This window comes from Elephantulus edwardii, unplaced genomic scaffold (assembly GCF_000299155.1).
Source record: "Elephantulus edwardii isolate Elephantulus edwardi_28Jun2011 unplaced genomic scaffold, EleEdw1.0 scaffold00061, whole genome shotgun sequence".
Taxonomy (NCBI): Eukaryota; Metazoa; Chordata; class Mammalia; order Macroscelidea; family Macroscelididae; genus Elephantulus; species Elephantulus edwardii.
Genome location: NW_006399811.1, coordinates 6,663,336 through 6,672,198, shown reverse-complemented (window position 1 = coordinate 6,672,198; position 8,863 = coordinate 6,663,336). Strand labels below are relative to the sequence as shown.

At 41.9% G+C, this 8,863-nt stretch overlaps 1 pseudogene; it reads left to right on the top strand.

Moving 5' to 3' along the window:
• The first annotated feature begins 909 nt into the window (after positions 1–909).
• LOC102870534 overlaps positions 910–8,863 on the top strand; it is a 66,377-nt pseudogene continuing 58,423 nt past the window's right edge.

Genomic DNA, 8,863 nt, shown 5'->3' with positions numbered 1-8,863 from the left:
TCGCTGCCATCCAGAGCTTCCTGCAGCTCTCATATCTCTTGTTTCACTTCTTGGGTCCATGGCGGCTTTGGGACAGTGCTTACCTCGGCCATGGCTTTTCAGGTGCATCTCTAATTCTGCCCCAGGGATCCCCCGAAGGGACTGACTCTCGTTTGGTGTTGCGGAAGAGCCTGGCAGGTCTGCCTCTGATTATGGAGGAGGTCAGCCCCTGGCCTGTGCGTTCTCATGCCTATTCTAGGGATCCCTTGGCTTGGTGCTTACTCCCCCCCCTCCCCGACCCCTTGACCTCACAGACTTCCCATCCTGAGCTTTCAGTTGCTGAGCTTGGGGGCTACCGGGTGTCTGAATCCCAGCATCCTCCAGGGCTACTAGGACCCTTTCAAAGTTCACCAAAAGGCCTAGAGTGCCCAAGAGGAACGGTTCCCCAATGCACAAATGACAAACTTCTCTCCTACTGCCCCAGAGCTGTTGCCCCAGAAACTGAGCACTCCGCTTTGAACACTACTTTGCATAACCACCTGCAAATCATTGAGTAAACACAGACACACGGCCTCCATCTTTTCCTTTGACCTCTTGGTCAGCAGCCAAATGCTTTACCTACAACGACAAGAAGGCTCCTATATAACATACATAATAAGTAGGGCCCATCTTTTGTTTTGTCCTTTTCAGTGTCCCCTAAACCAGCCTGGCGCACTCGGGATTTCTGGGAAGTATGTGCCTGTGCCCTCCTAGAGTACAGCAACAGTGATCTGGCATGGGGTTAGCTCAGGGTTGTGGCCAGTTCCATTAATGATTCAAAGGCCCTTTGATCATGTCTGTTGACCACTCTGGGGACACAGTGTTCTCTGGAGCGAAGCATGAGAACCTGAGAAAAGGTGAAGCAGGCAGTGCGTTTCAGTGTTGGGGACCATGGGAGAGCAGGGAGAAATGTGGCTGCAGCCCCAAAGTGCCACTTACAGGGCAGCTGTGTCTAAAACAGAGCTGCCAGCTGGTTCCTTTGGCTTTGATCCGCTGCTGAGAATTGCCATTTCACCCCAGATGTACTGAATCAGCATCTACATTTTAACAAGATCTCTGTGATATAGCAAAGGAGCTCTGGTGGTGGAGGGCAGAACGTGCTGAGCTGCTCCTAATGGGAAGCTTGAATTCACCATTCAGTGGGAGAAAGATGGGCAGCCTCTACCCCTAAAGATTTATGGCTTTGGATATCTGATGTGGGGTTACTGTGAGTCAGAATCCAATCCACAGCAGTGAGATAAGATAATAAAGGGCCTATAAAAAAATCTGTGTGGGAGAAGGATGGGCAATCTCCTCCAGTGTGATTAACTGCCTCTGAAAACCTTCTGGAGAGTCAGGTCCCAACTCGACGGCACACCACGACAACATAAGAATCTGTAAGATCTTTTTAGAATGTAGATTCTAATTTCCATATATCTAGAATGGAAATGCAAATTTTCAGCAGGAGGTCCAGCCAGAGTGAACTAGTTCAAAGTACGAGTCTAAAATGGATTATTTGGGTGAGTGAGTAATGACATCCAGTTAGATTCCTGGGATTCACTGCTGACAGACTTTCATCCTTTCATCCTTTCTTGATTTGAGCTGGAGTGACTTGGGACCATAGCGATGTCATGTACTTGTCAACAACTAATGTGTGACACATAGAAAGTGCACAGGCTGAAGGCTGGCTGCTTCATTGTTATTTGCCCCAGCACCAAGAGCTGGGACTATGTTAGCTTTGTTGTTTGGTCCTGTTGATTTGGAGTCACCTAATTGCAGTTCTCTGTACAACTACAATCTCCACTGTTCTTAAGTCCTTTCTTGAAGTCACAGTGTCAGTCCATCTTATTTATGGTCTTCATCTCTCTCACTGAACCTTCGCCACTACTTGTCTGGCTGTTTGCTGACTGTGGTGACTTGATTGCTGCTGTGATGCTGGATATTGCGCCACTGGTATTTCACATACCAGCAGGGTCCAGTGGTGGCCAGCATTCAGTGGAGCTTCCAGAAGAAGGCAAATGAAGAAGTAGGATAGGCCATCCACTTCTGCAATAATAGACCCTCTGAAACTCTATTTAATGTTAGCATTACTCACCATTACAGTCTGGCTTGGTGTCATGCACATAGCAAAACCCCAAACCCACTGCCATCGAGTTGGGTCTCACATATAGTGAGCCTCCATTGGGTTCCAGAGGCTGTAAATGTGTAGGCAACTGATGATATTTCTCCTGTGGAGCAACAGTTGGATCCAAACCAATGACTTTTTGGTTATCAGTACAACATGCAATGCACTTTGCCACCAGAGCAGGTGCTTAATAAATTGTTCAGTGAATGATACACTTTACAGATTTTTATGTGTAAAATATTTTCTCATTAATATGACTTCTTTTGTACAACACTGAGGGAATTTTGGTGGTGCAGTGATTAAACTGCACCTGGTAATCAATAGCTGGCAGTTTGAACCCATCAGCCACTTCGCAGGAAGCTGATGTGGCAATCGGCTTCCATAAAGATTTATAGCCTTGGAAATGCTAAAGGGCAATTATATTCTGGCCTGTAGGAGTGACTTGAAAACAAAGGACTGATAGTTGGAATATATGGACTTGGTGACAGAAATAAAGCTGGAGATCTACTAATTGAATTTTATACACTCAATTATTTATTCATTGTAAAGGCCATTTTGTTTTTTTTAAAACAAATATAAAAGGTCTGACAGTAATAGCAGCAATGGCTTTAAGTGTATCAGAAATGATGAGGATGACACAGGATAGAACAGGATTTGGGTCTGTTGTTCACTGGGTCACACTATCAGTCATACTTGACAGCACCTAACGATGACGATGACAAGAACAACAACATGCTCATAGACCTCACCTAATGGACTACACAAGGATCAGATTGACTACCTCTATGGGAAGAGTCAATGAAGAAGCTCAATATCAACAGTCAAAATGAGGCTGACTGTGGAACAGATAATCAATTACTTATGTGTAAGTTCAGATTGAAGAAAATGAAAACAAGTCCACAAGAACCAAATCTATACTATTTGATTTTAAAACCACCTCAACGATAGAACTGATGCATTGAATACTAACAATAAAAGACTAGACACATTTTCAGATGACATGAAAGAAATCATTCAAGAAGAATGTAAAATGTCAAAATAAAGACAGGGGAGAAAGAAATGACTAAAATGGATATCTGAAAAGAGACTCTGAAAATTGTTCTAGAACACAGAGGTCAAAACATAGGTAAGAAATGCTGAAGTAAAAGAGATGAAAAAAGATTTCTAAAGGCAGCTCAAGAAGACAAAGCAAAGTTTTATAACCCACCCACTGGGAACAAACATTTGGTAATACCATTTCAGACAAGAGTCTCATAATGTATGTCCGAATACTCCTGGGCCTCCACAAGAAAAAGACTGATAACCTTATTACAAAATGGACAAAAGATGTGAAAAGAATTTTCACAGAGGACGATATTTGAATGGCAAACAGACACATGAAGAAATACTCAAAATCACTGGTATTAAGAGAGATGCAAATCAAAACCACAATGAGGAACCATCTCACTCCAGTAACAGTGACAAAGTTTAACAGGGCAGCAAGTAATAAATGTTGAAGAGGATGTGGCAAGAAAGGAACTCTTAATACATTGTTGGTGGTAGTGTAAAATGGTACAACCATTCTGAAGGCAGTTTGGCACTTTCACAAAGAGCTGAACATAGAAATTCCATATGACCCAGCTATTTCACTGCTTGGAATATGTCCTGAGAAAATGAGAACTGAGGCACAAACAAAGACTCGTACACGAACGTTCATAAGAGCATTATTCACCATCACAAGAACATGGAAACAGCCCAGATGTCCAACCAAAAGTGAATGGATTGAGAAATTATGGTATATTCACACAATGGAATACTACACAGCATGCAGGAGAAATGATTTTTTAAATTATTACCTAACTTGGGAAGGACTGGAGAGCATTATGCTGAGTGAACTAACTCAGTCCGACACGGACAAATATTGTATAAAACCATTATTGTAGAATGAGTATGAAGATCCAAGGGGGCAGGAGAGGGTGGAAGCAGAGGAATGAGGATGTGCAGAGAGAGAGGGGGTTAATCATGAGGTTGTACAATATGATGGAGGCGGTGAAGGAAATTGGAAGAATCTGTTCTGGAAAACAATGTATTCAAATTTTGTAAATAAACTAGTATAATAATAAAAAAAAATTTAAAAGTGTATGTGAAAAAATGTGCAGAGAACTGGAGTCAGAAAATAAAAAGGGAAGAACTCACTTGGTATTTCTCAAATGGCAAGAACTGAAATATTCAACTTTCCAGTCACAATACTGAAGAGTAGTATGAGCAAAGTCTTGAATGATTCAGGAAGCATCAAAAGAAGATGGAAGAAATGCACAATCATTGTGCCAAAAAGAACTGTGCCTTAACACAGAGCCATTTCAGAAAATAGCACATCATCACCAGAAACCAATGGAGGAAGAAGTCCCAGTTGCACCGAAAGTATTGGCAAAGAAATAGGCCCTGGGAACTGACAGAATAACAACTGACATATTTCAAGAAACAAGTGCAGCTCTGGATGTGCTCATTATTCTACGCCAAGAAATTTGGATGACAACTAACTACTGGGCCAATTGATTGAAAGTTCTAAACATGGTATTTGTTTGTTTTCTTTCCTAAAAGAGGTAATCCAACAGAATGTATTGAATAATATAATTACTATCATATGCAAGTAAAACTTTGCTGAAGATAATTTAAAAAATGAGTGGAACCAAATGGCAAAAGAGAACTGCCAGAAATTCAAACTGGATTTAGAAGATGGTGTAGCATAAGAGATATCATTGCTAATGTCAGATGGATCTTAGCTGTAAGCAGAGAATACCAGAAAGATATTCTATCTGTATTTCATGACTATGCAAAGGCGTCTGACTGTATGAATCACAGCAAATTATGGCTGACGTTGAGAAGAATGGGAATACCAGAACACATAATTGTGCTCATGTGAAACCTACACATAGACCAAGAAACTGTTGTCCAAACAGAAAAACAGGACACTGTATGGTTTAAAATCAGGAAGAGCATGTGTCAGGGTTGTATCCTTCCCCCACGACTATTGAATTTGTAAGTTAAAAACAATCATTTGTGAAGCTGGAGTATATGAAGAAGAATGTGGCATCGAGATTAGAGAGACTCATGAACAACCTACATTATGAAGATTACACATTTTAATTTGCTGAAAGTGAAGAAGACTTAAAACACTTGCAGCACAAGATCAAAGATTTCAATATGAGTTACATCTCAACATCAAGAAAACAAAAATCATCAACCCTGAAACAATGGTAATATGATAGATGGAGAAAGATGGAAGTTGTAAAGGGTTTCCTTTTGCGTGGATCAATAATCAACACCCATGGTAACAGTTGTTGTTAGGTGGGTTTTCAGAGGCAATTAATAGCATGGTAGGAGATTGACCATCCTTCTCCTGTGGAGCAGCTTGTAGATTCAAACCACATGCCTTTGGGGTTGCAACACAAATCTTTGCCACTAGGCCACCAGTGATCCCTGCCGTAACAGTAGTCAAGAAATCAAAAGGCATACTACACTGGGAAAATCTACTGTCAAGGGGCTGTCCAAAGTGCTAAAGGGTAAAGGTGTCAGTTTAAAGACTAAGGTGCACCTAATCTAAGCCACGGCCTTTTCAATTACTTTTATGCATCTGAAAGTTGAACAATGAATAAGGATGATGGAGAAATTGATACCTTTGAATTATGTTGTTGGGGAAGAGAACATCCCATGGACTGAAAAAAAGAAAGCACAAACAAACCCCCCAAAAGCCAACAAAAAAACCCCCAAATCTTATAAGAATTGGAGGAAGTATAACTTAGTCTTAGAGGAAGTACAACTAGGTGCTCTTAGAGGGGTTGGAACTGACTCATAGCTAACAGATCACATGGGAGGAGATGGCACACCTGATATATGGTACGCCATCCAAGCTCTGGTGGTGTATTTGTATGAGGTGCTCCTTAGAGGCAATGGTGGTGAAACTTCATCTCATATTATTTGGCCATGTTGTTAGGAGGGCCCAGTCTTGGAAAAGGATATCATTATGGGAAATGTGGAAGACCAGAGAAAGAGAGAAAGACCCTCTCTTTGGATGGATTGAAACAGTGACTTTTTCAGTGGGCTTGAGTATATCCGAGGTCATAAGGACAGTGCAGGATAGGACAAGATTCAAATGTTGTCCATATGGTTGCTGTGAGTTATAGTTAATAATAATGACATAGAATTTATAGGTATTGGACTCTACTTGATGATGGTAAATTTGTTTTGGCGTTTGGTACAATATTAGATGCTTAACATACAAATGTACACTCCAATAAATAAATACCATCAATTTGGGCTCTGATATTTCATTACTCTCATGAGATTGAAATGAGATTGGCTCAGGATAGAGCAGAGTTCAGAGCTACTGTTCATACTGTTGCTATGAGTTGTAGTTGACTTGACAGTACGTAACAACAACAACAATGAAAACTGGTGATGCAGTGGATTAAGGATTGTGCTGCTAAACATCAACAATTGGAATCCGTTGACTGCTTGGTGGGAGAATGATGAAGCAGTTTGACAGCTTTGGAGCTGTACGGGGCAGTTGGGTAGGGCTGTTACAAGTCACAGTTCTCTCAATGGATTCTGTTTTTGGTTGGGTCAAAGTTGTGATTTAGCACAAATGCTTTCATAATGATTTGGTTATTATCTGTCTTCCATACTATGGGGAGCTCTGGTGGCTTAGTGGATAGGGAGTTGCACTGCCAACTCAGAGATGGATAGTTCTGATCCACCAGTGACTCCTTGGAGGAGACAGGAGCATCTCCTCACCTGAGATATACAGCTTCTTAAAACCCACTAGAGGGTCAGCTATGAGTCAGTTCCCAATCGATGGCAATGAGTTGTTGCTTGTTCTCCCAACTATACTTAGCTCCTTGGCAGAAGGAAGCTTATCTATTTGATCTTGTGACTGACTCCTGAAAAATATTTGGCATTTAGTAAAGAGTTTGGATTTGTTGTTTGGATCCTGCTCTGCTTTCTTTCTCTCTTCTCTTTGTAGGTCAGAGTTGATGTCCATTTTGGGTGTAAACTTTGCTGCTGTGTTGGTCTGATGTGGTCAGTATCAGGAAAGACCCCAGCTTCCCTTCATACCTTTGTGAGTATGAGGGGACGGAGCAAGCCCTTCAGAGGAGGAGGCTACAGAACTTCTCCAGAACTGTGTGCTCCATCTAGCCAGGGCGCCTGGCCTCACCAAGACAGTTAGAAACCCTAGATTGTAAGTCTGTGAGGACAGGGGCTAAATTTTACTGAATATTGTTGCTCTCTGGCCTACCTCACAGTTGTTATTGTTGTTATTATTATGAGTCACCTGCTACTCATAGTGACCCTATGTACAACAGCTCTGAACACTTCTCTATCCTGAGCTAACCTTATTGTCTCTGACACACCTACCCCCATATCCCCAGTCACTGAATCAATCCATCTCATCGAGGGTCTTCCTCTCTTATGCTGTCCCTCCAACCTTCCAAGCATGAAGTTCCTCTCCAAGGACTGGTCCCTCCTTGCAACATGCCCTAGGTATGTCATACGGAGCTTCAAAATCCTTGCCTCCATGGAGCATCCTGGTTTCATCCTCTTCGTGATGAAACAGTTTGTTCTCTTAGCAGTCCATGGTACCCTCAATACTCTTCTCCAGCACCACAGGTCAAAGGCATCAATTCTCCTTCTATCATCCTTAGTCATTGTCCAACTTTCTGATGCATAGCATGGAATGGCAAAAACCATGGCCTGGATTAGGGGCACCTTAGTCTCCAGACTGACATCATTGCTCTTCAGTACTCTGGAGATCTCTGTGACAGCAGACTTTCCCAATGCAGTTTGTCTTTTGATTTGCTGGCTGCGGGTACCAAGAGTGTTGATTGTGGAGTCAAGTATGCTGAAGCTGTTAACAATCTGAATCTTTTCACTATCTATCATATTGCTAAATACTGTGATACTGATGTATCAAATGCGATAATGGTTACCCATGGTGGACAGTGTTTTGTGGAGCTCTCTGATTAAAACAAGCTTGGAAGCAGGAGTAACATCCACTTCCAACATAGCTTGTCTCCAGAAACTCTATGAACTTGGAACGATGATGAAAGTTATACAAATGTTCAGGTCTTCTGTTCATAGGGCCGCTATGAGTCGTCTATGACTCGATGACACCTAACAACAACAACAACAGTATCATGATGCTGCCAATCAGCCCAGTGGTGAGAATTTTTGCTTTCTTGTTTTTGAGTAAGCATTCAATTAACACTTCAGAAATGAAGGAAGGGATGTATTTTCACTGTGTTCCCCAGAATTCTGGTCATCAAAATAATTAATAATTCCCATTCCCTTTCTTTCTTGGATGCATCTAAAACTTTAGTTCCACAAACACATTTCCAAAGGAACTAATACCCAAGGATTCACTTACTCACTCATTGTCATAGAATTGAAGCCCACTCACAGCTGGACCTCCAGTGGAAATGTTAATGTTGTTGTTGCTGTTGAGTGCCGTCGAGTCGCAGGCACATAGGGACCCGATGAAGGAGAGTTCTCGACACTCCAGTGGAAATACGAGGCTGTAAATCACACAGGAGGATACTGCCTGCTTATCTTTCTCCGGGGGAGCCACCAGTGTATTCAAACTGCAAGAGAGGCAATGCCTTTGTATTAGTGGTGGAATCGAATTGAGAATCCAGAGATCAACCCATCTATCTATGGTCAACTGATTTTTGACAAGGAGATGAAATCAGTGAAGTGGGGAAACGA